The sequence below is a fragment of the Martes martes genome (genome assembly GCF_963455335.1).
Source record: "Martes martes genome assembly, chromosome: X".
NCBI classification, from domain to species: domain Eukaryota; kingdom Metazoa; phylum Chordata; class Mammalia; order Carnivora; family Mustelidae; genus Martes; species Martes martes.
Genome location: NC_137897.1, coordinates 24,845,724 through 24,871,675, shown reverse-complemented (window position 1 = coordinate 24,871,675; position 25,952 = coordinate 24,845,724).

Genomic DNA, 25,952 nt, shown 5'->3' with positions numbered 1-25,952 from the left:
TATAAATACAACATAACTCAGCAATTCCACTTCTAGGTATTTACCTAAAATAAACCTAACAATTTGAAAAGAATTATGGACCCTTATGTTAACAGCAGAACTATTGACAATAGCCAAGATTATGGAAGCAAACCAAGTGTTTATCAACAGACGAGTAAAGATGTAGTATTTGTACAGAATGTGGGATTACTCATCCATTAAAAAAAAAAAGAATGGAATCTTGTCATTTGCAACAACATAGGTGGATTTGGGGAGTATTATACTAAACAAAGTAAGCCAGGAGAAAGACAAATACTGTATGATTCAACTTCCCTGTGAGATCTAAAACACACACATACATACACACGCACCCACACAGAAAGAGTCCAACACAGAGGACAAACTAGTGGTTTTTCAGAGGGGTGGAGGGTGGGGGGATAGGTCATATAGGTTAAGGAAAATAAGAGGTACAAACTTCCAGTTATAAAGTCAGTCACAGGGATGAAAAATACAGCATATAGAATATAGTTGATAATGTTGTTCCAACTGCATGGTAGCAGGATAGCAGTCCTTACCATGATGAGTACTTTGTAATGTATTACAATGTTCAAACACTATGACATACAGCCGAAACTAATTGAACTATACGTCAATTATAAAAAGAAATAAAAATCAGCTAAATAGCAAAGTAAGTAAAATGGTCCTTATTGCAGATGAGAGACTAGAAAACCTTCAAGATGCAACAGAAAATGGTTGGAACTAATCAATGATTTCAGCAGAACTACACATCTATATAATATTATGTGATATATATTATTTATGTACATCATTTTAAAAATCAGCCATGTTTCCATAGACTAACAATGAAACCTCTGAAAATAAAACTAACCCATTTACAATAGCATCAAAAACAATACTTAGGAATACACCCCACTAAGGAAGTTAAAGATCTCTGCAACGTTAAGACTTTGAACAAAGAAACCGAAGATAAGCGAATGCCAAGAAAGATACCAGAAGTTCATGGATTGGAAAAATATGATCACAATGTCACTACCGCAAGCCACCTATAAATTCAGTATAATCCCTATTAAAATTCCAGTGGCATTCTTCAAAAAACAGAGTTAACTTTGCTAAAATTTGTAGAGAGCCACAAAAGACCCCGAGTAGTAAAGCAATCATGCCAAAGAACCCAACTGCAGACTTCACATGTCCTCATTTCTTACTATACTATAAAGCTAGAGTTGTTTTAACAGCATTAAAAAAAAAGAGATACACGATAAACGAGGAGGTTTATTTCTGGGTTCTATTTATCAGCCAACTAATACTTCACAAGGAAGCCAAGAACACTCTGTGGTTTCTTCAACAAACAGTCTTAGGAAAACCAGATAACCACATGTCGGAAGTTTAAGTTGGACCCCTATCTTACACTAGTCATGAAAATTAACTCAAAATGGATTAAGAACTTAAAACTAAGACTAGATATGTAAAACAGGGAAGATGCTCCTCAACACTGGTTTTGGCAATGTTTTTTTCAGGTAAGGCACCAAAAGGCATAAGCACTACTACCACCAAGTGGGACTATAGAAAATTAAAACATTTCAGCACAGCAAAAATAACAAAAAAATGGAAAGGCAAACTATGCTTAGCATTATATCCTCTATGTCCATCCACTTTGTGGCAAATGGCAAGATTTAATGTTTTATGGCTTAGTAATATTTCATTGTGTGTGTGTATATATATATGTCTATTATTATATACACACACAAAATATACACACAGTATGTTATATATATACACACACACAGCATATGTTATATATATACACAGTATATGTTATATATACACACAGTATATATCTTATACACACACACAATAAATCTTAATCCATTCATCTTTTTTAAACATTTTATTTATTTTTAATAATTTTTTAATGTTTTTATTAACATATAATGTATTATTAGCCCCAGGGGTACAGGTCTGTGAATCGCCAGGTTTACACACTTCACAACACTCACCATAGCACATACCCTCCCCAATGTCCATAACCCCACCACCCTCTCCCTCTCCCCGCGCCCCCCCAGCAACCCTCAGTTTGTTTTGTGAAATTAAGAGTCTCTTATGGTTTGTCTCCCTAATCCATTCATCTTGATAGACTCTTGAGTGGCTTCCATATCTTGGCTACTGAGCTAGAGATTATTAGGCTGAGTGAATTAAGTCAGTCAGAGAAAGATAAATACCATGTGATTTCACTCATTGTGAAATTGAGCAAAGAAAGACAAACCCCTTAAGAGATTTTTTTAAAGATTATTTATTTATTTGTTTGTCAAAGAGAGCACAAGCAGGCAAAGTGGCAGGCAGAGATAGAGGGAGAAGCAGGCTTCCCACTGAGCAAGGAGCCTGACGTGAGACTTGATCCCAGAACCCTGGGAACAGGACCTGAGCCAAAGGCAGATGCTTAACCGACAGAGTCACCCAGGCATCCCAAGAGATTTTTTAAAAGATTTTATTTATCTATTTGAGAGAATGAAAGAGAGCAAGTGAGAGAGGATGAGCAGGGAGAGCAGCAAATGGAGAGGGAGAAGCAGACTCCCCGCTGAGCAGGGACCCCCCCCCCCCAAACTTAGGCTCCATCCCAGAACCCTGGGATCATGACCTGAGCCAAAGGCAGACACTTAACTGAGCCACCCAGGCGCCACAAGAGATTTTTAAATATAGAAAATAAACTGGTGGTTACCAGAGGGGAGGTAGATAGAGGGATGGGTGAGATAAATAAAGGGGATAAAGAGTACATTTATTTTAATGAGCACTGAGAAACATATGGAATTGCTGAATTCTTATACTGTATACCTGAAACTAACAATACTTTATGTTAATTATACTTGAATAACAAAACAAGGCAACTTACTGAATGGTAGAAAATATTTGCAAACCATTTATCAGATTAGGATTGGATATCCAAAATGCATCCAGAACTCATATAACTGAACACCACCACCCCCCAAAATTTTGATTTCAAAAATGGAGGGGTGCCTGGGTGGCTCATTCAGGTGAGGGTCTGACTCTTGTTATCAGCTCAGGTCCTGAGGTCGGTGTCTTGAGTTCACACCCTGCTGGTTGTGCAGCCTACTTAAAAAATAATTAAAATGCAAAATTTTAAAAATGGGTAGACGACATAAAGAGACATTTTTCCAAAGATGTACAGATGGCCAACAGATACATGAAAGAATATCACTCATCATCAGGGAAATGCAAACCAAACCACAATGAGTTTTCATCTCACACCTGCTGGAATGGTGATCGTCGAAAAGAAACAGATGTTGGCAAACATTTGCAGAAAAGGGAAGCCTTGCACACAATTGCTGGGAGTGTAAACTGGTGCAACCACTGCAGAAAACCATATGGTAATTCCTCAGAAAGTTAAAAATACAACTAACACACCATCTAGCCATCCCACTCCTGAGTAAAAATCCAAGGAAAATGAAACCGTCTTGCTAAGAGACTAGAACTGTTCTGACCACTAAAATGAAAAAGTAAGTATGTAATGTGACAGAAGTGCTCATTATTGCTGCAATTAGAGTCTAATTTCAATATATAAATTTATCAAATTACCATGTTATACACGTTAAATATACACATTGATGTAGGTCAAATATATTCAGTAGAAATGAAGAACATTGGAGGGATGCCCAGCTGGCTTAGTCAGTAGAGCGTATAATTCTTGATCTCAGGGTCCAGAGTTCAAACCCCATGTTTCTCATAGAGTTTACCAGCCCCCAATGTTCAAAATGGAGGCAAAGTAAATACACTTTTTCTTAAGAAAAAAAAAAAGACATGAAAACAGCATCTAAGAATTATCTGCATTCACGTTCATTGCAGCACTATTCAAGATAACCAAAACTTGACTACACCTTACCTTTCTATAATGGGATGAACGCATAAAGATGATGTGATGTATACATACACAACAGCTTATTCAGCCATGACAAATGAAGAAATCCTACCACTTATGACAACACAGACAGACTTTGAGGACGTTATACAGAGTAAGTCAGATAAAAACAAATGATGTATACCATCACTTGTGTAAGAAATCTAAAAAAGCCTACCTTTTAAACCAGACTAGAATAGTATTTATCAGGGGTAGGGGTGGGGGAGTGGAATCTGGGGAGATGGTATTTAAGGGTCCAAGGCAACTGATAGGTAAGTGAGTCCTATGCAGCATAGTGATTACAAGTCACCCACGGCATGCTCTAAACCTCTAGACTGGCTCTCCATTGTTCCCACCATCAAGAACAGTTATGTGACATAATCAAGAGGTTAGCTAACATTATGGTGTTTTTCATACTGCAATATATAAACATATGAAATCAATATGTTGTACACCTTAAACATACACTGTTGTTATCAATTATTTCTCAATAAAAATATATTTTAAAAATACGGAAGCCCTCACTCTTCATATCTATTCATTATTCATTTATTCATTAGTAGTAGGTTTTATTTTTCCATTCTGACACAGTGCCGGAAAGGGTAATACATCTTTTTAGCCTATGTGGCACATGTAGTGACTGATATTTAGTAAAGAAGATCCAGAGGAAACATTCTGATGGGCCAACAGCTTTGGCAGCTACTACGCATTTGCCTTTGATGAAAGCCCAGACTAGCATCAGGACTCCAGGGTGCTTAAAGTTGCAAATGCTTGCTTGCTATTCTCAGGTGGTCCCTGCATTAAAGCAAAGTGTTTCTTTCGCTGTAGTGAAGCAGTGCATGTTTTTAAAGATTTTATTTATTTATTTTATTTGAGAGCAAGCATGAGCCAGGTGGGGAGAGGGAGAAGCAAACTCCCTGCTGAGCAGGGAACCTGGTGAGGGGCTGGACTCAGGGCTGGATCCCAGGATGCTGAGATCAGGAGTTAAGCCTCTGAGCTTAATGGACTGAATCACCCAGACACCCCAGGCAGGAAATGTTTTTAAAAGTGGATTTGGAATTCTATTTAGGTGAACACTGGACAGGTTTTTAAAAAATTAATATTGCTCACTAGCTACATGCACCTTTAAAAGTTCTCTTCATCCCAGACGACGATCAATTTTATTTAGTGCTCATGTTCAAGTCCTTGGTACGGGTTGCTCCTGAGGTTCAAGTTTATCTTGTCCTTTCCTCCACTTCCTTCAGCCTCAAAACACACAAGGGTCTTCCAATCAATCTTCTGTTTTGGCTGAAGCTATGTAGCAGTTAGCTTTTACTGCTTAACTTCTATAAAAGTCAGCAGCTAAAACCCAGCATTTATTTAGCTCTCGGGACTGTGGGTCAGTGGGCAGATTCTGAGCAAGGCTACTTGTGTTGATTTCACTTGCTTTCGCGCATGGACCACTCACGCTGCCAGCTGGATGATGTAGACAATGACCCCCTTATGGCTGGCAGGTTGGTGGCTGTTGCCTGGAGTGCTGTTAGTGACAGGGCCACGTGGCTCCTTGTCCTCTGCAGGACAGCCAGGGGTTCTTCACAAGGTGTTCATTGGAGAGGTGCAAGAGAGGGCAAACCCAAACTGTACAAACACTTCTCAAACCTGGTTGCATCACATTTTTGGTGTCCCATTGGCCAAAGCAAGCCACATGGCCAATTGCCAGTCGAGGGACGGATAAATCAACCACACCGGGAACGAAGGCAAAGATTTTGGCCATGGTTGCCATCTCTCGAGGCTAGTTCCCATTATTTCCAGCATCTAAACTGGGTTCCCAGCAATCCCTGGTGATCAAGTACTAATAGCAGCTCATTTTTATTAAGTGTTAATGTGGAATAAGGGTTACAATCTTATCTCCTTGACGCAACCATCACGTAACTAATCTGACAATCTTTGGAGGAAGTGTATTTGAAGTTAAAGAACCAACAATGACTTCTAAGCAATCACCTACTAGCATTTTATCCAGGTAATCCCACTTTCAAAATCTTTCATGAAGCTATTTAATCATCTTGGAGACCTAGAGATACATAGTCCTGAAACTACTTCTTTTGTAAATTTAGTCAATAGTATTCCCAAGTGCTTTTCAGCTAGGAGGCAGGGAGGGAGTGTTCTATCAATTGTTGTTTGTGGAACAGACACAGCTCACTCCTCTTGTTGCAAAAGAGAGCGGTTTTGATTACTTGGTTACACGACATGTGTGCGTTTCACCAGAAATGCCTGCGGCTTCCATTTAAAACCCCTCCCAAAGTGGTAGAAGTGGCTCAGCTCATATTATTTAATCTTCCAGCTCAATAAAACATTCGCATTTCCTCAAGCACGGATAAGGCCATCTGGAGCCCAGAATGACCAGACAAATGGCAACACTGGTTACTATTGCTTCTCCTCAAGGAACATTAACTAAAATGTCCTTTTAAAGTAAAGCATCTGGACCTATTTATCACTGTTTAACAATGTCAAGAGGGTTGCATCCCAGCCAGAGTACTGCATTAAGATGCTGATTATGCACTAGAAAGAAATTCAACGGGAAATCACTGCTGACATCTCTCCTTGCCTAAGACTTAGAGCCCTAAATCAGTGTCATGTGTGGCCAAAGATCCCCTATGCATGATTCCTAATTTTAGAGGCTGAAATTTCAAAATACACTGAGAAGTGGCTCCTAGATTAGACTCTACAGAAGCATATGTAATTCCATGGACACTGGGCCTTTTTCTGACCCATTGAAAGTTAACCACACACACCCACTCCTGAATTTTTGTTTTAAAGATTTTATTTTTTTATTTGAGAGCAAGCGAGCAAGCATGCACATGAGTTGAGGGGAGGGGCAGAGGGAAAGGGAGAAACAGATTCCCTAATGAGCAGGGAGCCTGATGTGGAAATACACCCCAGGACCCTGGGATCATGACCTGAGCCGAAGGCAGACACTCAACCAACTGAGCCACCCAGGTGTCCCTGAATTTTTTTTTTTAAGTTTTATTTAAGTTCTCTCTGTACCCAGCATGGGGCTCCAACTCATGACCCTGAGATCAAGAGCTGCCTACTCATCCAACTGAGCCAGCCAGGTGTCCCAAGGCCACTTCTGAATCTTGAAGGCCTGTAAGTAATGGACTCAGAGATTAGGTTCATGTTTAGAAAACTGGTAGAGTACCAAGACTGGGGCCACTAGCTTTAGCTGGGTAAAAAAAAAAAAAATAACCTCCTAACACAGGCCTAAATAAGCCATCATTTTATACTCATCATTCTGTTGGCAAGGCAAGTCACATAGCCAAGCACTCAGTCAGTGCACCCAGGAATCACAGGTGTGGATACAGAAAGGTGTGAGCAGCTTGGGGACCACTCCTGCAGCGATGCACTGCGGGAGGTCTGTGAGGTACTTCCGAGCGTGCGGATTTTCTAGAACACCACTTTTTTTTTTTTAATACTTGTATACATTTGAGAGATGAAGAGGCTTTTGAGAAGGTTAATAAGGAGGATGATCAGGGGTCAAAATAATATTTATCTTCTGTTCTGATTGCTACTTATGCTTAAGAAAAGGGGACTTGAATTTATGCCCATTTCTCTCCTGGCAAGAGTTTAGTGTTGCACAAACCGAGAGAGATCTTTTTGCGGACTGTAGAGATATTCAGTAATTACGATCACAAGGTATTATCCCACAGAACTTCACCACTGTTCACAGATGGATAGCCACGGAAGTACTCATTTAAATTTTGTTTACAAATTAGTGCTGTCGCTACACAAAGGAAACCACGTAATTGATTATTGCAAGAATAAAGGAAATGTTGTTGGTTTTTTGTACATAGTCTTATTTATCCCTTCAAAATCCTCTAATTAAATTACTCATTCATTCCAAAAATACTTAGTGTATGACATGCAAAAAACGCAGTGCAGCTCAGATATGAATTTTTCATTCACTATCCCCTTCCGATCCCAGGCTTATGCATTCAGCAGTTCTTAACTCAGGAACTATCTGTTGAATTTATTTCATATGCCAAGTGCAATCATAATTCTGCCCATCAAAGTTATCCAGTCATATTCTGGGTATTGGTTATGTGTCAGGCACTATGCTAAGGGATTAGGGTGCCAAGGGGGAGCCAAGTTCAGTACTTCTTACTCTCCAGAGTGTATAGTATAGCTGGGAATACAGACATTCATCCTAGGCACCACACCAACATGAGCACACTCAACCATCGGATGAGACAGGACGTCAGTACAGTCCAGGAGGCTAGAACCTGCCCTAGGTCATCAGGAAAGGCTTCCCTCAGCAGGCGATGCCAGGGGGGACAGAAGAAGGTTGGGAAAAAAAAGTCCGTGGGGGCAAAAGAGAGAAAAATTCGGGACGCCTGCGTGGCTCAGTCGGTTAAGCGGCTGCCTTCGGCTCCGGTCATGATCCCGGTGTGCTGGGATCAAGTCCCACATCTGGCTCCCTGCACAGCAGGGAGCCTGCTTCTCCCTCTGCCTCTCTGCCTGCCTGTGTGCTCTCTCTCTGACAAATAAATAAAAATAAAATCTTTAAAAAAAAAACAAACAGAAAAATTCGTGGTCAAAGCGACAGCATGCCACGAAAGGCTCTGTGGCTGGGGCACTGCCCGTTAGCCAACCTGAAGGAAGAGATCGGACAGAGAGAGAGGCCTGTGGAGGTGAGGCCAGAAGCAGGGGATGGGGTGGCAAAGGCTGGGAAAGGGAAAAACAGGGACTTTTCTGTTTGGGTCAATGAGAGCGACTGAAGGAGTGGACACAGAAGGGGGTGCTGTGCATGGTCATATTTGCCTGAAAATGCTCATTCTGTTACACTGGACAGCAGATCCGAATGAGGCCAGGGGTGATGCTGGGAAAGGAGAAAGAGCAAATCCCCATTCACTCTCCGAGCAAGCCTGGACTAGGATGCTGCCTCTATAAGTGAACAACAAGGGAGGCCTTTCGGATTTCTAGGAAGTAAAAACAAGAGAGTTTGGTGATGGATATGTGCAGGCTGATGGAGAGGAAGGCATCAAAGCTGATGCATAGCTCCCCAAATGGCTCCATAATACCTGTAATAAGGATTCTACCTGTGGTCCTGCACCCAGTTGCCACGCGCGGGTTATCTCCCGCCCCAACACACCACCAAGCAGCTCGGCAAAACCAGCCGGGCGTCCTGCAGTTCAACTGGATTCCGACACCATTTACCTGCAGATAGTGTGACATACCCCAGGTAAAGGGCTCAATCCCACTGGACTGCCACCCCCCTACTCCAACCCCCACCTTCACATGCCAATCACAAATCCAAGTCATCACCGAGCTTCTCACCGATCAGCTATAGATCAGAAGTTTCTAGAATCCCCTCCTCAGGTTCCATTCATTTGCTGGAGTAGCTCACAAAACACACAGAAACCATTTACTTACCGGGTCCCTGGTGAATCAGAAGAGGATGTAACTCAGGAAGAGCCATATGTAAGAGACAGATAGGACCGGCTGTGTGGGAAGGGGCACAGGGGCCGCCAAGCTCTTGGAGCCCTCCCGTCTCCCCACACCTCCAGCACTCCACTATCTTAGAAGCTCTCTGAATGTCTTCCTTTTGGGTTTTTGTGGAGGCTTCAGGACCCAGGTGTGATTGATTAAATCATTGACTATTGGTGATTGAGTGTGATCTCCAGTCCCTTTCTCCACCCGGAGGTCTGGGCGTGGGGCTGGCAGTTCCAACCCTCTAAGAACATGACTGGTTCCACAGTAACTCTATCTTCAAGTGTTTTCCCCAAACTCACCTCATTAACATAACAAAAGACACCTTTACCGCTCTCCTCATAGGAAACTCCAAGGGTTTTAGAAGCTCTGTGCCAAGGACCAAATATATTTGTCTTACTGTAAATCACAGTACCACACTACTGACTCGTGAGAGAGGGAAACAAGACTCTTTTATGTAAGACTTGCAAAGGCAATCCGGGAGGCGGCTGACACGGTGTATCAGCTTTTACTGGGTCATAATCATCCCCCCAATCATAATGACTTAAAACAACAATCATTCATGGACTCACAATTCTGAAGTTTGGCAGTCTGGGCTACGCGCAGATGCGTGCTTCTTCTACTGCTGGCATCTGGGCTGTCGTGCCCTGGTCAGCGAACTATGAGCCCTCAGCTGAGGTGACTTCCTAACTGTTCGATGGGCTCTCCTCTTCTGTAGGCGAGCTGGTCTTGTTGACACGGTAGTCTCAGGGCATCAAGCAAAAATAAGAGACGATATCCCAACGTGCTACGACTTTGGAAGCTTTTGCTTGCTTCCCATTTACTGTTGTCTCATTGGTAAAAGAAGTCACATAATCAAGCCCAGAGTCATCGTCCAAGAGGATCACTCAGGGACAGGATATAGGGAGCTGGAATCAAGCCAGCAGCAATTAATCAGCAAGCCAGCCACACATGGTTTTGAAGGGAATGAGAAAATTCTTTTCAGGGGCACCTGGGTGGCTCAGTGGGTTAAAGCCTCTGCCTTCGGCTCAGGTCATGATCTCAGGGTCCTGGGATCGAGTCCCGCATCGTGCTCTCTGCTCAGCAGGGAGCCTGCTTCCTCCTCTCTCTCTCTCTCTCTCTCTCTGCCTGCCTCTTTGCCTACTTGTGATCTCTGTCAAATAAGTAAATAAAATCTTAAAAAAAAAAAAGAAATTCTTTTCAAGGCCTTCCAGCTGCAGTAGGAGTTAAATTTACACGACACACATTCACAGGAGAAGAAACCGAAAGTTTTATTAAGTGTACATGGAGGTCCAATAATGAAATTGAGACCTGAATAAATGACCAAGGCACACAGTTTTTATCCTTTGTAGAGAAAGACATAGTAAATCCGTGAGAAATTGACAGAACAAAGAAAACTTAACTTTGGGAGTGTCAATTAGCCAGGAATTCTAGACAGAATTTGGATTGCGGTGGTAAATTAGTAAAAAGTAACCAGGGTTCTTTAGAAAGCCTCTGGCCTCTAAATTCCCCACATCTGGCGATAAGGATGTCTCTTTACTTCCTGGTACAGGGGCAGCTCCTTCCACATGGGAGACTTATTTCCTTCTTTCCTGGGATAGGGGAGGCTCTGAGCGTCCTTTTTTTTTTTTTTTAAAGATTTTATTTATTTGACAGTCAGAGATCACAAGTACGCAGAGAGGCAGGCAGAGAGAGAGGGGGAAGCAGGCTCCCCACTGAGCAGAGAGCCCGATGCAGGGCTCAATCCCAGGACCCTGAGATCATGACCTGAACCGAAGGCAGAGGCTTTAACCCACTGAGCCACCCAGGCGCCCCTGAGCGTCCTTTTTGTATAGGTTGTCTCTTCAATAAGTTTTACTAAAAATAATCAGGGGGTGCCTGGGTGACTCAGTCAGTTAAGCGCCTGCCTCTGGCTTGGGTTATAGTCCGGGGTCGTGAAGTCAAGTCCATGTCGGTCTCCCTGCTCAATGGGAAGTCTGCTTCTCCTTCTCCCTCTGCCTCTTCACCTGTTCTGTCTCTCTCTCTCTCTCTGAAATAAAATAAAATCTTAAAAAAAAAAAAAGAGTCAGATGCTCAACCTTCTGAGCCTCTCAGGTGCCCTTGCTTGTTTTTTCATTTGCTTCTCTATCCCCCACTTTCTTTCTCAAACTCTCTCTGTCTCTCCTTCCCCTGCATTCCCTCTCACCCCTTCTGTGTTGAAAATGTGGTATTTAAAGTCTTAAGACACTTGGCTTTTTATTTTCAATTTTTTCCCTGAATGATTGTTGTTTATCTGAGATGCCTTTTTTGATCCATTCTTTTATTTGTGAAATAAATAGAGATATTTTAGCTTATTATTTCCACACTCATCACTGCCAGAGAGGTGGGTAAAAAATTTGTATGCCTAGGGGTACCTGGGTGGCTCAGTTAAGCGTCTACCTTCGATTCAGGTCATGATCCCAGGGTCCTAGGATGGAACCCCAGATCAGGATCCTTGTTCAGCGAGGAGCCTGCTTCTCCCCCTCCCTTTGCTTGCTGCTCCCCCTGCCTTTGCTCTCTCTCACTCTCTTTCTCTCTGCATCAAATAAATAAATAAAATCTTTAAAAACCAAAATAACTAACAACAACAAAGAAATTTGTACACCAAATTAACTTATCAAGTGTATCACTCACTGTGCCCTTTTTATCCTGAGTGTATCAAGACAGTCTTTCCTTTTCGGGTATTATTCACAGAGGAATGATCACCTTCTGTCCTTAACCTTAAATGAAAGTTCTGGACATTTATCAAATATTCAGCACTTTCAAAGTCTGCACAGGCTATTTTGTCAGTTATCTGAGAAGGAATGGCCATGAAAGAGGCTCTGAAATCCCCCCAGAGAATCAGTGATTTAAAAAAATGAATTACTCCTGGAACCAATAAATCTTCTGCAGTTGATGGGCTAGGACTTTGCTAATTTAGGGTCACCTACTTAGATCCAATTATGTGTGCTTTATGGATTAATAATAAATATTAATGGCAGAGGTTACTGAAGTAGAAAATAAGGGCTTGCAAGTAAATACACTTGCAAATAGTCATCATGGCGACTTCATAGTGTGAAAGTGGAAATAAGCCTGTGTCATAGACTAGAACTTGGAATCAAAGCTAACCCAATAGGATTTCAGGGCAGACAATTAAATGGCTGTCTCCTGTCCCACTACCATTTCTTGGTGCCATTTCTGAATGTATACATTAACCAGAAACGCATATGGCAGGACAACAGTTCATCATGACCAGAAGAGAGTCAATGATGCTAAGAAGTCTGGTAGAGTGGTGGAGAGGTTGGCCTTGGCAGTCTGACACATTTGGCCTTGAATCTTTTTTAGAAGTGAATGCATTTCTTTTAAATTTTATTTACTTATTTGTCAAAGACAGAGAGAGAGAGAGAGAAAACATGGGGAGGGGGAGGGGCAGAGGGAAAAACAGTGTCCCCGCTGAGGAAGCAGTCCGATGCAGGACTCGATCCCAGAACTCTGGGATCACGACCTGAGCAGAAGGCAAACGCCTAGTGTCCCCTGAATCTCAGTTCTGTTACACACTTGCTCTTTGACCTTGGGCAAAGCATTCAACATCTCTGGCTACCCCTAGGGATTTGAGATGCTTGTCTCTTCCGGAGGAAGATTCTAGTCACAGGCTCAGCGTCCCTGAGCACCACCTCACTACCTGTTCCTTGCCACACCTGTTCTCCTACAAGGCTTCTCAAGTTTTCTCCCCACCCCCTAAGTCTTGGTAGGGAGAAGATCCTGAGGCTCTCCTCTTGTGGAAACTTGGGACCCACTTCCTATGTTCCCTTTCTTTCCTCACTGGCCTCAGAAGCACTTATATCTTTCTCCTCCTCCCAAGCCTAAAGCCCTCCAATCATTAAAAAGAAAAAATTTTACAGCAGGGAGAAAACATACTCTGATAGCTCAATAAATTATCTAGTAGGATAGAAGTAATATTAACTAACTTAAAAGATATTTCTGAGACTTAAATGTGATAATGCATGATAAAAGATGTACAGTACTTAAGATGGATAATATAGTAACAACTCAATCATCATCATCATCATCACCATTGTTGCATCGCCATCTCATGTGAACATTTTATAAACCAAAAGGTCAATATTTTATATTGAACCTCTTAGGCATTTTGTCTTAAATGAAGACAGATCTAGATCGAAATTCTGGCTCCTCTTTTTTTAAGGACATGCAATATTTTTCAGGCTTTGTTCACCCATCTCCCAAGAGCTTCTGAATTTAAAGTAGTCTATTCTCAGGTCCTCGGTGTGTACTTTATATGAGTAGGATTATGCTTATTAAGATATTACAGCAGGCACCCACAACTCCCCATGGCAATAACCACCATTCAGGCAATGTATGCAGTCTTTCTACAGACCTGTGTGTCTCCCAGCTTGCTTTCCTTCCTCCCTCTTTACATTTCTTGCCTGGCCTCTGCGGACATTTGACATTTTGAGATGGGCATAGGGCATGTAGGGACCCTCTTCTTTTGTAGATCCTCTTGCTTTTATAACATCGTATCATCACTATTTTCCCTACAGATTAAAGGATCATACTAGCTAACGTTTATTGTGCAGTTGTTCTCACACCCTTGTTCTGAGCAATGTGTATCTACTATTTAATTTAATCCTCATAACTCTAAGAAGGGGGGATTGTTATCTTTATGTTCTAGATGAGGGACTGAGGAAAACAAGTTAAGCAACGAGACGGAGGCCGCACGACTCATTACTGTGCGTCAAATCCAGGCAAAGAGCCCAAGACTTTCCCCCATTGCTTTCCTCCAATGTTTTCAAATGTATTTCATTTTCTTCAAGATTCCTGCAAATTTGAATTTGCTTTCAATTTGTTCTCTGTAGTTGCAATTCGTTACTAAACTTTTTTAAAAAGTCAAAATATCTATCTATCTATCTATCTATCTATCTCCAGGAGAAGTTAAAAGTCCCCGTCCCCATAGTCCAGTAGGAAAGCACTGTTAATAGTGTAGTGTAGGGGACCTGGGTGGCTCAGTCCTTAAGCATCTGCTTTCAGCTCAGGTCATGATCCCGGGGTCCTGGCATCGAGTCCCACATGGGGCTCCTGGCTCAGCAGGGAGTCTGCTTCTCCCTCTGGCTCCACCCCTGCTCATGCCCCCTTCCTCAAAAATAAATAAATAAACTCTTTAAAATTTTATTTAAAAAAATAGTGTAGTGTAGACCTTTCTTAGGAACCTCAATAGTATTCTCTGACCTAACATGGTCACAGCAGGAGAAATTCGGTATCATGGAGTTTATAACAGGATGACTGTTATATGCAGGAGCTATGTCCCAGAATTGCTCTGAGCTGTGGTAATTTCTGTTAACCTTTCTCACTTTACCTCAACCTTTAAGGAAAATGCATAAGCTTAAAAGTGACAGAGAAGGCAACTCCTAGGAGATAAAATGGCCAGTGGGCCTTCCTTCCCACCAAACTCTGTGGGAAGCTCAACACTCCAGTGACTGATCACCAGATACATGATGGAAAATCATTATCTAAGCCACCAGGAGGCCCATCATTCATAAAGCTGCAAACCACCAGAACAGTCTCTCTTGTAGCAAAAGGTTAATTTTTAAAATGCTATTCACTCATTCATTGATTCAACACATGCATATTCAGCACCCACCATGTGCTACACACTCTTAGGCATGGAGGATTAAAAACCAAAAAAATCCTGTGTTCATGAAAAATACATTCCAGATGTAGGTAAGGGAAGTAGATGACAAAGTCATTTCATAAAATCCATGTGTCAGACGGTGGTAAGTGCTATGGACAAAACATAGCAGGGAAGAGAGTAAGACTTTTGGATAGGCTTGTGATTTTGCTCTCGTGCTTTTTTTCCTCATTTAAGATATTTTCATCCACAGTCTCTGTTAGATATTTTATATGTTTATCCCTTTTTATTATGAGATATGATATAGATGCAGAAAGAGTATATATAATAGAACGTATACTGTCTATATAGTATATAATAGTATATAGTATACAATATAGTATATAATATATAGTATGTAGTTGAAGAAGCTATGTATTGTTATAAAGTGAACATCCATGTACCCATCACGAGCTAGAATGGCCATCATCCTGTAAGCTTCCCATATCATACCATCTGCCATACACCGAATGCTTGTATCCCTCCCAAATTCCTAAATTGAAGCCTAATCCCCAGTATGATGGTGTTTGGAGGAGGGGCTTTGGGGAAGTGATTAGGTCATGAGGGTGGAGCCATCATGAATAGGGTTAGTGCCCTAAGAAAAGAGATCTGAGAGCTTCCTTGCTCCTTCTGCCTTATGAAGACACAGCACGAAGCGTCTAGGAACCGGTCCTTCTCCAGACATCGATTCTGCCGTGGGTGCCTTCATCTTGGACTTCCTGGCCTCCAGAACTGTGAGAAATAGATGTTTGTTGTTGAAGTCCCCAGTCTACGGTATTTTTTCTTATGGCAGCCAAATGAATGAAAGACATTACTCAACCATACCCTCTCCACACGCTCCCAGAAGTAACCACTATTCTGACTTCTTTGGTTATAATTCCTTTGCATTTTTAACAGTTTTAGTACCTATGTATGCTTCCCTAAAAAAGAGTATAGCTTTTTGGATTTCCTCTTCGGTAGCCTTCCATGCAGCAATGGGTAACTGATACACCCAGCTATCAAGACCTGCAACTACCCTAAGTGAAATGCTCACATTGAAGACATCACTAACTGAATCGTCCGTTATTCATGATTTTGAGAAGATATTCATGTACATTTTGGTAATAATCTAAGTACATTTTACATTAGTAATCAAATATTTAATGGCAGAATTGGATTTGAATTTTTTTCCCTTTGATTTCAGAAACATCTTTAAGCCCACGTGGTTAGAATTACCAAGTTCATCTGCATATTCTAAAGTTAATAAATAACTCAAGCTGGTAGGAAAAACCATACCTGCCTTTCTCCACACCTTTTTCCAAGGGGACTAAAGTGAGCTCCACTAAAAACAATTTTAGGAACAAAACTCATCATTCCTTAACCTAGAAACCTGAATGCAGAGATAGGAATAATATAGCTCTAAGACCATTCACTCTATTTCAAGTTAACATCTACTTACCTGGTTTGGATAAAAACATTGTTAATATCTTTCTACAGCAGAGCTCCAAAAAGAGTGCTGGTGTAAGACAGTCTTTCACCATGTTTTCCTGCTTATACCTTTTTAGCATCTATACACACCCAACTAAGTTTCTAATAGGACAATGCAAAGCAAAATACCATTACTTCTCAAAGCTAAAAATTCAGATTATGTGATTCCAAAGTTGTTTATGGTTCTTCTTAGAGTAGTATATGCACAGAAATTTCTTTTTAAAATGTCTTATTTTAGGGGCACCTGGTGGCTCAGCCACTGTAGCATGCAACTCCTTTTTTTTTTTTTTTTAAGCATTAGACTCTTAATCTCATAGTTGTGAGTTCAAGCCCCATGTTGGGTGTGGAGCCTACTTAAAACAAAATTTAAAATGCTTTATTTTATATAAAAAGAATTCAATTTCAAATATACGTTACTTAGGGCACCTGGTTGGCTCAGTCAGTGGAACATGCGACTCTTGATCTCAGGGTCATGTGTTCGAGGCTCACACTGGGTGCAGAAATTAAATAAATGAACAAAATTTAAAACAAAAACAAACAAATAAAATAGTCTACTCAAAAGATGCCAAGGAATTAGGGTGTTACAATTGTTGGCTCAAAATTGTTTTGTGATTAAAGGAATTTAATCCTATTTGTAGCTGAATAACATTAATATGATTACTGTGATTTTTTTTTCAAAGTAAACCCTTTGTCCCGTACAACTGGGGAAAGTTTTTGTTTGTTTTTGCTACAAAATATTCTATAAATTAGATTTCTCATCATTTTCTAAATTAAGTTTTATTTTATTTGAATGCTAAAGTGCTTATGGTGCTTAGAACATATGATCTAAAAGCTGATGGACTGTAGTAAGAATATTTTCTTCATAACTTTTTAAATTTCAATATGTAAAAAGCTAATGACAACCATTAAGAGTTAAAAAGGATTAGTTTGGTATTGAGACAATAATCATATCAACATATGGTACAATGAACAAAATTTTGTCTTGATTTTACCACGTTTGTGGATTGTTGTAAAATTATTTCTTTATAATTTTCTAGAACCAAACAGGTGTAAAACAAAAACAATAGGAAAAAAAGTAATTTGGTACTGGGGAAAGGGGGCACAATTTTGTTTAGGAATTGGTTGATTCTTTTTTTTTTTTTGAATTTTTATTTATTTGGGAGAGAGAGAACGCACAAGCAGGGGTAACGGCAGGAGGAGAGGGAGAAGCAGACTCCCCGCCAAGCAGGGAGCCAGATGTGGGGCTCAATCCCAGCACCCTGAGATCATGACCCCAGCTGAAAGCAGTCGCTTAACCGACTGAGACACCGGGTGCTCCGGGAATTGATTGATTCTACCATGTCATCCCAAAAGTCAATTATGAACCGATGTGTTTAAAAATAGCTTTCAGGGGTACCTGTGTGGCTCAGTCAGGCCACCAACTCTTGCTTTCTGCTCAGGTCATGATCTTAGGGTCCTGAGATCGAGCCCCATGTTGGCTCCAGCTCAGCTCCCTCTCCCTAATCCACCACCCTCAGCCCCCCTGCCTTGAGCTTGGGCTCTAAAATAAATCTAAAAACATATAAAAATACCTTTAAAGAAAACAGGCTATAACTAAGACCTCTGTGAATACATTTAGGAAAGCATATAATGTGTAATTACCAGAGATATTCCAGTTTTTAAATAATGGATAAATGTTAAAGTACAGATTGTGAAGGGAATTATAAATCTAATTTTATGATGACCTGAAAAAAACTAAGGAAAATCAAGGCTGCAGGGACGTGTAAATGGATTTATGGCTTTGCTTAAGCCTTTGATTTTTATGATTCTCACATGAAGGCATCATGGATATCTCCCGTGGCCACCACAATGCTTTTATTTAATTTAGGATTACGAGCAATGAGTACCCAAACTTGGTCAGTACATTACAGCTGACGGGAAAGTTGCCAGAGAAGACAGAAAAGCCTAACTGTGGAGAGCAGCGCCACCTAGGGGTAAAATTTGTTTCTAAGAAGAAACCTGCTTTTAATAGCCGAGTCACTGAATCCTGTTCTATCTACAGGGCTTTTAGCAAGGTTTGATAAAAGATCTGGCTACAGGGGATGAACTTGGAGGAGATAAAGGAATCTTGTATGGTGCATATGGTTTTGTAAATTGTGACTGGATGTTTGAAACAATTCAGCAGAAATGGTTGAGCCTCTGTCCATGTTAGAATCACTTAATGTTGGCATTATGCGTGTCTAAAATAATTCAATAAAAACTTGTTATATTTGAAAGCCTGCCTACTATGATCAGGTGAAAGAAGTCTCTGTGAACACTTGTAGCCTCAGCAGTTCTTCTTCCAGTTGTGGGAAACAAATCTTTGGCTTGAACTGAACAGTTGTTTGGCTCAACCAAAGAACATAGGGATGCCTATGAAGACATGATTTTCTTTCCTTGGTTTTGAAAGGCAACCTTCCTTCTGGGACGCCCATGCAGTTACCCGGGAGTGCAATTCAATTAGCCAGAGTCACTGAAGTTAACTAGGAAGCAGTAATAAGCAGTAACGGGGCTTCAGAGCATGCAAAGCCCTGTGTACCATACCCACGGCCCTGTCCAGGCCTGGCATGTATTTGTGCCTCCCTCCAAGGGAAGAAAAGGGCTTTGAGTATTTGTGCCAGAAGATCAGTGAGACTTCAGCCCTTTTAATTGGGAAGGCTTTCGGGATAACCAAAATTGCACTAACGGACACCGAGGGATGGGTTAAGCATGTATGATTAGGAGAGCGATATGCCTTATCTTTCTATTATGAAATATTTTAAGTATAGAGAAGATAGTAAATACATGTGTACTCACTGCTCAGAAGCACCAGAGCTTAAGATTTTGCTATAATGGCTTTACTTTAGCTCTTTTAATTTTTTGAAGAAATCACAACTTTTCAGGTTCTCTGATTCCACCTTCTCCCTTTCAGAGGTAACCACCCTCCTAAACTCAGTATTTAGCATCCCTATGCAAGTGTTATTCTTCTGGTTCACCTGTATGTGCCCATACACATGACACCTCGTGTTGTTTTAACATTTTTACATCAAGTTTATGAACATTCAAGATCTCTGAAAACACTGCCTTAAACTTTGGGGAAAAAAATAACCACAGATATCATTTTAGGATTATGGATTATTTTCTACTCTTCTTTCTAACCTATTTTCCAATTTTCCTAAGAGCAGTATTATTCTTAGCTATTTCCAAAGTAACTATTTGATCAAAAAAAAAAAAAAAACCAGCACAGGAATGCTCGGGTTTTTTTTTTTTTTTAAGATTTCATTTATGTATTTCAGAGAGGGGTTGAGAGCATGCATGAAGAGAGCACAAGTAGGGGGAGCGGCAGAGGGAGGGGGTGGATGGAGAAGTAGGCTCTCCACTGAGCAGGGAGCTGGACAGCCTGAAGCAGGGCTTGATCCCAGAAGCTCGGGATCACCACCTTAGCCAAAGGCAGATGCTTACTATAGCAACAATAGGAAAAAAAGTCATTTTTTTTCTGAGCTATCCAGGCACCCATTTTTCTTTTTTTTTTTTTTAAAGCAAGTACTAGGCTTAACTTTGGGCTTGAACTTGGGACCCTGAGATCAAGAGGCACATGCTCTACCAACTGAGTCAGCCAGGCACCCCAAGAAATGGTCATTTTATTTATTTATTTATTTGACAGAGAAGAGAGAATAAGTAGGCAAAGCAGCAGGCAGAGAGAGGGGGAACAGGCTCCCTGCCGAGCAGAGAGCCCAATGTGGGGCTCCATCCCAGAACCCTGAGACCATGACCTGAGCCGAAGGCAGAGGCTTAACCCACTGAGCCACCCAGGTGCCCTAGAAATGGTCATTTTATAAAGAGCTCCCTGGGAGGTACCTGACCAGCTCCATCAGTAGCACATGTGACTCTTGATCTCGGGGGTCATGAGTTCAAGCCTCACACTGGGCATAGAGTTTAGTTTAAAAAAAAGAAAAGAAAAGAAAAGAAAAAAGCTTCCTGAGCTGAGAAACCAGTGATGTAGACTGTGAACCCTCAAATATTCACTGTTCTTTGAATTCAGTTTACAATGGGCTGAATAGGTATATTACAAACGGACCCATTGTTTCTTCCTTTAAGAAACTGTGGCGGTAAATCAGCAAAGGGCTGAAGGTTTTAACAGTTTGGGGAGAAACAGTTTGAGGAGATAATGAACATATGAAATTAAACTGTTTAGGACCTGGGGCTCGTGGGTGGTGCCAACTGGTTGTGTCCCACTTAGTTTCGGCTTAGGACATGATCTCAGGGCCATGAGGTCGGGCTCTGCGCTCAGTGCGGAGTCTGCTTAAGATTCTTTCCCTTTCCGGGGCGCCTGGGTGGCTCAGTGGGTTAAAGCCTCTGCCTTTGGCTCCGGTCGTGATCTCAGGGTCCTGGGATCAAGCCCCACATCGGGCTCTCTGCTCAGCAGGGAACCTGCTTCCCTTCCTCTCTCTCTCTGCCTGCCTCTCTGCCTACTTGTGATCTCTGTCAAATAAATAAAAATTAAAAAAAAAAAGATTCTTTCCCTTTCCTCTTCCACTTCCCTCTGCACTCTTTCTCTCTCTCAAATAAATCAATCTTTTTTTTTAAAAAAAGAACTGTTTAGAATCTTAAGAAATGACATCGTTAAAGGGTTCCAGTTAGAGAAAAATCAAGTTACTGATAATTATGGCAATATATTTTGGGTAATACTTTTGGAAGACTGCCTCTTCAGTTCTCAAGGCTTTGGGGGAAGCAGGTTAGATGCACCCTATTAATATTAGTATAGAATACATTAGATTAGACAGACCATCCATGGAAACCTCTGAGAAGGTGAATAGAAGGCCAGATCTTCCGTTTCATTGCAATCTTTTATGTATTAGTGACTAAATCATTTCCCTTATTTCCAATATTAGATACTTGAAAAAGTTAATGGAAGTGGAAGAAAAAAAGTTAAATTCACTAACCTCCATTTTTTCAAGGAGCCTTCCTTCCGAGGACTCATTTCAGAGATTACAAACTCACATCCCATCAGGGACTGGTCATAGGCTGACTTTACATTAAAGCAAATTAAAAACAATTTTGTTATTTTAAACAAGCCTGTGGGTTGAATTTTCCTGTGGGTAACTAACTTACAGCATCCGAATTCGTAACATTATGTATTTTATTGATATAATACATATGCCATAAATGCACCCCTTTAAAGTGTATAATTCAGTGGGTTTTAGTATATTCACCGAGTTGTACAACCTTTACCACTAATTCTAGAACATTTTCATCACCACCCCCCCAAAACCTCGTACCTATTAGCAATTTCTTCTCTGTTCCCTTCCCGCCAGCCTAGACTCAGGCAACTAATAACCCATTTGTCCCTCTAAGAATTTCCTTATTTTGGGCATTTCCTATAAATGGGATCACTCGATATGTGGCTTTTGTGTCCTTTTTTCACTTTGTATAGTTTCTAAGGCTCAATCATGTTACAACATGGATGTATCAGTGCTTTATTCATTCTTATACCTGAATAATATTCCACTATATGGCTATACCACCTTTGGTTTGTCCATTCATCAACAGCTTGATTCCTCTTTTCTGGCTATTATGAATGATGCCATGAACATTCATGTACAATGACTTCTGAATTTAAATTCAGAAATTTAAGTTAGATTTTTTTTTTAGGTAGGCTCCATGCCCAGCATGAAGCCCAACGCAGGGCTTAACCTCACCATCCTGAGATCAAGACCTGGGCTGGGATCAGGCACCCCTTAGATTAGATTTATAAACAACTCATACATTAACATGGTTCAAGATTACATACGCTAACCATTAATGTAGTTCAAATAGATATAAACAGTGAAAAGGTTTTTCTAACCCTTGTCTCCCACGTCTGATTATCACTACTTTCTGTCCTACTAAGTAAACACTATTAACAGCTTCTTAGATGTCCTCACAGCATATGCAAACATCCTAGCTTTTTTTTTTAATAGAAAGAGCACACTTAACGCACTCCTCTGCACCTTGCTCTTTCATTTTTTTCCTGGATAGTTTCCATGTTTCTACAGTATCATTCTTTTCTTAAGCTACACATATTCTGTTCTGTGATTGTACCAATTTATTTATTTTTTTAACATTTTATTTTTATGTAATTTTTATACCCAACATGGGGCTTGAACTCACAACCCTAACATTGTAAGAGCAGCACACTCCACCAACTGAGCCAGCCAGGCACCCCTTGAGCAACCTGTTTTGAACCTACCTTCTGCTTCTCGGAGTATTTATCTTTATAGTCCCCACATGTAATTTAATGGGTCATTTTCACTAAATGGGATTTAAAGGAAAACCTCAGGAAATACTGTTGAGAGTTTTTTCTCTATGGTGTTTAGCATATCTAGTATTTTATCATAAAACCGGAATTAAGATAAGTACCTATATAAAGTATAGGCCAAGTAGTAATCGAGTCGATTTAAAAGTCAGTTTTCAGGGTGCCTGGCCAGCTCAGTTGAAGTATGTGACTCTTGATCTCAGGGTTGTGAGTTTGGGCCCCACAATGGGTTTAGAGATTACTTTAAAAAAATAAAATCTTGGGGCGCCTGGGTGGCTCAGTGGGTTAAAGCCGCTGCCTTCGGCTCAGGTCATGATCCCAGCGTCCTGGGATCGAGCCCCGCATCGGGCTCTCTGCTCAGCAGGGAGCCTGCTTCCTCCCTTCTCTCTCTGCCTGCCTCTCTGCCTACTTGTGATCTGTCAAATAAATAAATAAAATCTTTAAAAAAAAAATCTTTTTAAAAAAGAGGTTTTTTTACAGTTATTATTATTATTATTACTCTTTATTATACTAAGCTCTATGCCCAACGTGGGGCTCAAACTCACAAGCCTGAGATCAAGAGCCGCAGGCTCTGCCAACTGAGCCAGCCAGGTGCCCTCAGAGTCACTCAGTTTTCCAACTATTATGTGACCTCATGAAAGTTGTCAGGGAAAAAAAAGGTGTTAGGTTGCAAAAACAAAGATCAAGTAGACTTCATTATTTCAGTATTTTTAGTTAAAATACGCTATTAAAGTTAGTCAAAAATAATTTCTGGACTCCTTCTACACTGTTGGTGGGAACGTAAAATGGTACAGTCACTATGGAAAACAGTACAGACCTTCCTTAAAAAACTGTAAGAATTACTATAGGATTCAATAATCCCACTTCGGGGTATTTACACAGAAGAATGGAAATCGGGATCTCAAAGAACTATCTACACTCCCATGTTCACCAAAGCAGTATTCACATCCAAGATATGGAAATAGCCCAAAAGTCCATCAACAGATGAATGGATAAAAAAATGTGATGTGTGTGTCTGTGTGTGTGTATGACACACACACAATGAAATAATATTTAGCCTCAAAAAAGGAGGAAACCCTACCATTTGCAACAACATCACTAGACCTGGAAGACATTATGCTAAGTGAAATAAGACAGACATGAAAAGACAAATACACATAATCTCACTTATGTGTGGAATCAAAAAAGGAAACAAAAATGTCAAACTCACAGTAACAGAGGATAGGTTGGTGGTTATCAGGGATTGGGGGAAAGCAGAGTTGCTGTTCAATAGCTTTAGCTAGATACATAAGAAGAGTAAATTCAAGAGATGTGCTGTCTAATGTGCCATCTACAGTTAACAACATGTGCACTTAAATATGCATTAGGAGGGTAGATCTCATGTTAAGCATTCTTACCACACACACACACAAAACAAAGGGACACAAGGAAACGTGTGGAGGGGATGGATTTGTTTATTACCATGATTGTGGTGATGGTATAATGGGTGTTGGCGTATGTCCCAACTCCTCAAAGTGTATACATTAAATCCGTGCAGTTCTCTGTGCATCAATTTTATAGCTCATTAAAGCTGTAAAAATAATGTTTGTACTTCTATTTACCATTAGGTAGACACTGTGAGTTAAATGCTACCTACTCTACCATCAGTGCTGTTAGTTTCTGGGCTATGACATCTTTTTTTGCTGGTTTCTCATAAATACCTAGCATTCTTCATTCCCAACATGATACAAAACACTCAGAAAGCAAAGAATTAAGTTTGGGCGTTTCAAAAGAAACACTAAAAATTCTAAGATATTGTTACAGAAGCAAAGACGCATTTACTTCTTTTACAGATTAACTAAAGAACAAAAGATTGAAGTTTTGGCCATCAGGTTGAGAGATTAATGGCACACTTGACTCCATCAGCAAACCCAGATAGAACAGAAACCAGTAGAAAGGCATGGCTAGCACAGGAGGCCCTAAGTGATCACGATTTCTGACCTCACCGGTTATTTTCTGGATGCTGAGATGGAACAGTGTAGTCTTTTCCAATAGAATGATTAAGGTGCTCACCATTTCCGAAACTACTTCTAAGACTCTTGGTTAGTTCTTCACAGTGTGCCTGATCAGGTGCTAACAGCTGAGCTTTATGTTTCCTGAAACATCCTTCTGGATTTAACCTTGATTTTAAGTTCTAGTCTATAAATGAGAAATGCAAGTAAGAATGAGGGGTCAATTTATTTTAAGTCATTTTATCATTAAATACCAATATGCACAGTTTCAAACATTTATAAATATTTCAATTTATAGAAAATTAATGGAATCTTAAAATTATCTGAACAGTGATTTAACAATTATTTACAATTAACTGATTTTGTAGAAACATAATTATGTTTAAAAGTACCCTCATCACAAAGTAGTAATTTCACAGTACCTTTCTATAGTATTTTTGTCACTCAAGTGGCAGCTGCAGCAATAAAACCCAAGTAGATTGAATAATTTAGACACAGCATAATCAGAACTGCAAATCAAGCCACCATTAACGCCAAACAAAACAAGACCTTTTATACTAATATATAAATATTTCCCCATTTTCAGCACTGGTTGAAGAAAATATTAGGAGATAGTATTTTATTTGTAGTAAACAGAAATTAATTTTAGGATTTTAAAAAATTGACATTAAGATGCTGGATTAGGTAGGTTTTTATAACATGTAATACTATTTTGAGAAATTCTTGGTTTCACTGGAAGCCATTTCTAATTGCAAACCTTTCTTCAGTTGTACTAGGACAGTAACTGGAGATAAGTCTCTGTGATCCCAAATAGAAATTATACTTGCTTACCAGCAACTAATAACATATTTGGATACAAAGAGATTCTTGGCTTTATTCCTAAGGTTTTCTTGTACTTCAGTGTTTAACCTTTTTTGCTATCCCCTCTAAACAATCCCAAATATTTCTAAAATTATGTCAAAGGAAGATAACTTTATATGGACTAGTGCTTGTTTGAAAACAGTATTTATCATAGTACTCCACAGTTTTGTCTTTTTCCTTTTTTTTAAAAGACATATATCCAGCTAAAACAATTAAATAAAAAGGTAAGGTATAAGAAATATAGCTGAAGTCACAATAAAGTACATTTTCTTTTATTGACTAAGAACA